This window comes from Lactuca serriola, chromosome 6, assembly GCF_051521515.1.
Source record: "Lactuca serriola cultivar US96UC23 chromosome 6, Lser_US96UC23_V15, whole genome shotgun sequence".
NCBI classification, from domain to species: Eukaryota; Viridiplantae; Streptophyta; class Magnoliopsida; order Asterales; family Asteraceae; genus Lactuca; species Lactuca serriola.
Genome location: NC_136413.1, coordinates 2,825,876 through 2,832,831, shown reverse-complemented (window position 1 = coordinate 2,832,831; position 6,956 = coordinate 2,825,876).

Here is a 6,956-nt window from a genome sequence, read left to right as displayed (position 1 = left end):
TCTGACGCTCCGACTCACCGAGTCACACTTTGGAACTCGCCGAGTAGGGCTGACTCGCCGAGTCCAAGTAGTGACTCGCCGAGTTAGGTCAAACAATAAGCCATAATTCGATTTTCAGCTACATAATGCATCAATACAATAGAAACCAATCAAGGCTCTGATACCACTGATGGGTTTTGGCTATAAGAACATCCTATGTGCTCATACAAACCCTAATGCTTGGATCTAGGTTTCTCTATTGTACATGCAATTCATCCAAGACTATAAACCCTAGATCTAGAATATGATAATCAATATAACATATAAATTAGGGTTTAGATCATACCTTGATTGTTATGTAGCAATAACAATCTCAAATCCTTCTTGTATTGACTTTAGAAAGCTTAGAGTCACAAATGTCACTCCTCTAATGGTTCACAAACACCAAGAGCAAGAGGATGAAGAGGAGAATAGGAGGAGGTTGCCCAAAACGTGTGGAAACCCTAGAAGGAAGCTTGTCCACGTTTTTAGGGCATAAGGGTTCAATATATAGTGAGGCTATTAGGGTTATCTAATAAGGAAACCCTAATTTGGATGCTTAAGCCCTAACAACCCATGGACTCCTTTCCTTAAAGGCCTTGGACGATTTCTAATGGGTTTCCCCATAGAATTCGTCCAACCTTATAATATAAGGTAATACATAGCCCAATTGCAATTATCTTATAATTACAATTCTAGTCCCTTAAGTTTAATTAATCTCTTTTAGTCACAAACTTAATTCTTATTAATTCTTGACTAATATTAATTAAACAATATGATTTCTCCTTTAATATATTATTCTCATAATATATTAATAAATCATATTTAATCCTTTCTCTCCATAATTCATCTTATCAAGTTGTTTTGGTGATGGCAACCCAAAAGGACCATGCACCATCGGGTCAAGTACACACCAAAATAGTTATGGACTTAGAAACTAATCCAACACTTTTGTGGGAGTGGTGCGCCGGATTTCCATGGGGTGAAAGACCCCATTGCTGCTAGGAGATGGATTGCAGACATTGAGTCTGCGCAGCTGACGAGCTTCTGCCTAGAGGGGTCGAAGGTGAGATATGCAGCAGGATGCTTGCGAGATAGGGCTAGGGAGTGGTGGGAGTCTGTTGGCTTCTCATTGGGAGCCTCGGCTATTGAGGCTATGACTTGGTCGGACTTTGTGACCAGATTCAGGGCGGAGTTTGCGCCAGCTGTGGAGCTTCAGCAGCTGGCCAGGGAGTTTTGGGATATGAGGCAGACTACGGAGACTGTGGCGGAGATCACCGCCAAGTTCCGGGAGAGGGCATTACTGGTGCCCCAGTACGTGGGTGATAAGGATATGAGGAGGACCCGCTACCATGACATGCTACGAGCTGACATTCGGGAGCATGTTAGTTTTTCGGCTTGCCATACCTTGGATTCCATGATTGCCAGGGCTAGGGAGAGGGAGATTGATCTTGAGCACGTCCAGAAGAGGAAGGCAGTGGAGGGGCTGACGACTGGGGCTTCGGGGAAGAAGCCCAAGAGATCTGATGGTAGGCCGAAAGGCCAGGCAGGACGGGACCGTTGTGGGAAATGCAGTCGGTCACACGAGGGAGCTTGCCGCACTGGGCCGGGTTCGGGCTGCTATAAGTGTGGCAAGGTGGGGCATTTTGGAAGGGATTGTACTGCCCCCGCCCCTACGGTACAGATGACAGACCTGATTTGCTTCCATTGCAATCAGAGGGGCCACAAAAGGGCCAATTGCCCGAGATTGACAGCAGCGTCAGCAGCAGTGCCAGCGGCAGCCCCGGTCTCAATGACGGCGCGGGTTACAGATGGCCGGAAGGTCAAGACAGAGGTTCCAGTGGTGCGCAACCGAGCATTTCAACTAATAGCCGAGGAGGCACGCGCTGCACCCAATGTGGTGACGGGTATGATTCTTTCCCTCTGGTATTTTTTGTTGAGATTGTGTTATTGATATGTGCTCTGTTTAGGATCGTTCCATGTGAACGGCATCCCGGTTCTGGTATTGTTTGACTCGGGCGCTACCCGATCATTTGTGTCTCTTGCACTTAGCAAGAGATTTTCCAAGTCTTCGGGCATGCTGGATTGCCCTCTAGAGGTAGAGATTGCAGACGACCGTTCGGTGCGGGCATTGACGGTATTTCGAGATTGTGTGCTGAGGTTATTTGAGGAGCGCTACCTGGTAGACTTGGTTCCCATTCCATTGCATGGGAACAAGGTGATTATAGGCATGGATTGGCTCAGCCCTAATGGGGAAATGATCGACTGCGCGCAGCAGTTGGTGCGGATCAGGACCCCAAGCAGGGGAGATCTGGTGATCCAGGGCGAGAGGCCACATCGAGGACCAACTTTATGTTCAGCAGCGAGAGCTAGGCGTTACCTCCAGCAGGGTTGTGCAGGTTATGTCGCGTATGTTATGGATACCCGGGAAACGGGTAGGGCTACGGTGGACGATGTACCTGTGGTACGGGAGTTTGCGGACGTATTCCCCGAGGAGTTGCTGGGGATACCTCCGGAACGACAGGTGGAATTCAGGATCGACCTAGTTCCTGGTGCGGCTCCGATAGCCAAGGCACCATATCGGTTGGCTCCTCCTGAGATGCAGGAGTTGTCTACACAGCTGCAGGAGCTGTTAGACAAGGGTTTCATTAGACCTAGCAGTTCACCCTGGGGAGCCCCGATTCTGTTTGTGAGGAAGAAGGACGTGTCGCATCGGATGTGTATAGATTACCGGGAGCTGAACAAGGTAACGGTGAAGAACCGCTACCCACTCCCGAGGATTGATGACCTCTTTGACCAGCTTCAGGGAGCATCTTGGTTCTCCAAGATTGATTTGTGTTCAGGGTATCATCAGATGAGGGTCAGAGAGGAGGACGTACAGAAGACCGTGTTTCGGACGCGTTATGGCCACTATGAGTTTGTGGTGATGCCTTTCGGGCTCACCAATGCTCCTGCCGCGTTCATGGATCTCATGAACCGCGTGTGTAGACCGATGTTAGATCGGTCTGTGATAGTGTTTATTGATGACATCTTGGTTTATTCCAAGACGCGGGAGCAGCATGAGGAGCATCTGCGGGAGGTTCTAGAGACTTTGAGGAGGGAGAACTTGTATGCTAAGTTCTCCAAGTGTGAGTTCTGGTTGCGTGAGGTGCAGTTTCTTGGGCACCTTGTCAACCAGAACAGGATTTCGATAGATCAGGACAAGGTAGAGGCCGTGAAGAATTGGGAGATTCTGAGGTCTCCATCTGAGATTCGGAGTTTCCTAGGATTGGCAGGCTACTATCAGAGATTCATTCAGGATTTCTCCAAGATAGCAGTTCCGCTCACCCGACTGACTAAGAAGCCGGTGGTGTATCGCTGGGGGCCTAAGCAACAGGCCGCATTTGAGACGCTGAGACATAGATTGTGCGAGGTGCCAATTTTAGCCCTGCCATAGGGCATGGAGGATTTTGTTGTGTACTGCGATGCATCCATCGCAGGATTGGGTGCGGTATTGATGCAAAGAGGGCATGTCATCGCCTACGCGTCGAGGCAGCTGAAGCCTCACGAGTCGAACTACCTGACGCATGATTTGGAGTTGGGGGCTGTTGTGTTCGCCCTCGAGATTTGGCGTCATTACCTCTATGGGGTTCGGTGTACGATTTACACGGACCACAAGAGTTTGAGGTATCTCATGGACTAGCTAAATCTGAATACGAGGCAGCGTCGGTGGCTTGATGTGGTGAAGGACTATGATTGTAAGATCCTCTACCATCCAGGGAAGGCCAATGTCGTGGACGATGCGCTTAGCCGCAAGGCAGCGCCGATCAGGGATATCTGTCTAAGGATGATAGTGGTGACTCTGCTTCTGGAGCGGATCCGGGAGGCTCAGCAAGAGGCTATGAAGGATGAACATCGGAAGAGTGAGCGGATTGTGGGGCAGGTTTCCTCTTTCGACTATGATAACCGAGGGTTATTGACTCTTCACCGTAGGGTGTGGGTCCCTTATCATGGAGGAGTGCGCCAGGTCCTGATGGAGGAGGTGCACAAATCTTGATTCTCCATTCATCCCGGGGCGACGAAGATGTATAGGGATCTTCGTCTGGACTATTGGTGGCCCTGCATGAAGCGGGATGTGGCATGTTACGTGGAACGGTGCTTGACCTGCAAGAAGGTCAAGGCCAAGCATCAGAGACCCCACGGCAAGATGCAGCCGTTGGATATCCCACTGTGGAAATGGGAGGATATTACAATGGATTTTATCACGAAGCTTCCCAGGACCGCGCGGGGGATGGATTCGATATGGGTCATCGTGGATCGATTGACCAAGATCGCCCACTTTATTCCGATTCAGGAGAGCATCTCGGCCGAGAAATTGGCCGATATCTATATCAGGAAGGTGGTGGCGCGGCACGGAGTGCCAGTTTTGGTAATTTCAGACAGAGACGTGCAGTTTACTTCCAGGTTTTGGAAAAGGTTTCATGACGAGCTGGGTACTCGTCTGGATTTTAGCACCGCTTTTCACCCGCAGACGGATGACCAGAGCGAGCGGACCATCCGGACTCTGGAGGATATGCTGCGGGCATGCGTTTTAGATTTCAGAGGTAGTTGGGATACCTACCTCCCATTGGCGTAGTTCTCGTATAATAACAGCTATCATGCGAGTATCGACCGTCCTCCCTTCGATATGTTGTATGGGAGGAGGTGCAGGACCCCGATATGTTGGAGCGAGGTTGGCCAGAGAGTCATGGGGAGCACCGAAGTAGTGCTCGTGACAACAAAGAAGATTCAGTAGGTCCGGAGTAGGCTTCATACTGCTCAGAGTTGGCAGAAAAGTTATGCTGATAAGCGTCGATCAGACCTGGAGTTCTAGGTCGGGGATATGGTTCTCCTAAAGGTGTCGCCATGGAAGGGCGTCATCAGATTCAGTAAGCGGGGCAAGTTGGGCCCAAGGTATATCGGACCGTTCAGGGTTGTAGCCCGGGTGGGCAGGGTGGCGTACCGGCTGGATCTGCCAACCGAGCTCATTCAGATCCATAGCACTTTCCACGTCTCTCAGGTGCGGAAGTGCCTAGTGGACGATACGACGGTAGTACCCTTGGAGGACATTCAGGTTGATGGCATCCTGAATTACATCGAGCGGCCTGTAGCAATCCTTGACAAGAAGTCGAAGGATCTAAGGAACAAAAGAGTAGAACTTGTGAAGGTGCAATGGCAGCATCGGAAGGGGTCGGGGTGGACATGGGAGCCGGTGAGCGACATGATGGAGCACTACCCCAAGCTGTTCCAAGATTGAGTGGCAGACTTCGAGGACGAAGTCTAAAATAAGTGGGGGAGATTTGTAGCACCTGGTTCTTGGTATGTGTTCTGTTATAAGCCATTTTCGGTGGCCTTTGGGTTTCTGTATCATGTCATTTTATGAGCCACAAGTCAGATCTAGGTTGCTTTTTGCACCAAGGAAGGCCCCATGCAACGAAAGAACCATTCTAGAGCCTTTTAAGCTCTAGTGTCCCATGCATGCACGTAAAATTTGTAACTTTACGTGCTACATCGATTTTAGGGGCCTGGATCTATCATTTGGTTAAGTGTTGTACATCAGAAATCGAAGTTCTTAGTAAGGAATGTGATAGACTCGGCGAGTCCAAGGGTTTTGGTCCCATATCAATGAGGGTCATAAGGACCAGTTGAGTGTGGAAGGGTTTTTAGGAGTCCCGGGGAGTGACCAAACGTTCTGGACTAAGAAAAGTGTTCTGGGAATTCATGGTACTCGGCGAGTGCATGAACGGACTCGGCGAGTCCAAGACAATCTTCATGGAACTCGGCGAGTTGTTCATCAACTCGGCGAGTCAAGGACAGAACGTGTTCATAGGATGAAGAGTAACTCGACGAGTTGTTCATACAACTCGGTGAGTCAAGTCAGGACATGAGTATCAGTTGATGATGAACTCGACGAGTTGTTCATACAACTCGGCGAGTCGGATGTAGATTCAGTCGGTGTTCATTTAGAAGGAAAACTCGTCGAGTCATCGCCTAACTCGACGAGTAGAGACGGGTATGAGGACGGATGAAAGGATAGGGACTCGGCAAGTTGGCGAGCCAACTTGGCGAGTCAGGTCAACTGGAAGTTGACTTTGACTTTGACTTGGTTAAGGGGTAAAATGGTCATTTTACCCTAAGGGTAGATGTCAGTTTCTGACTAAGTGTTTTGTGGGAATTTTATCCGGAGGACTTCCGAAGCATCCGCGACAGCAGTCAGAGGATTCCCACACAGTTCAGTAGATACGAGGTGAGTTACCTTCCATTAGGGGTGGGTCTAAGGCCACAATGTCGGCCCACCATTGAGGAATACTTAGAAGATAATTATCTTTGTGATAATTTATCTTGGTTTGGTTTGCGTTTGGTTATGAGTTATATCTGTATGATATGTTGCATGTTAGGGATAGTTTCCCTGATAGTGGTCTTTAGGACCAAGGGGTAGGTCAGTACCTGGATATGTTCGAATGTGTGCTTATATATTGCTATTGTATGCTAGTAGTAGGGGTGGAATAGTCCCCAGTTACCGGTTGAAAGATACCGATGACGATTACCGATTGAAAGATACCGATGACGATTACCAGTTGGAAGATACCGATGATGTTTACCGGTTGAAAGATACCGATGATGATTACCGGTTAAAAGATATCGATGGTATTGTATGGTATGTGGTATGATGGGGGAACTCACTAAGCTTTGTGCTTACGGTTTCAGTTTTTGGTTTCAAGTACCTCTTCGTCTAAGGGGAAGGAGCCGGCGGCGTAGCATGGCATCACACACACATATGATTTTTCCGCATGGTGTTTTCTGGGATTGTACTCTGATATGACATTTGTTCATGGTTGTGGCTTTCGAATATGATACTTGGTTTTGAGATGTCATGTTTATACAATACTTTCCAATGAATGTTTTATGAATTAATTAAT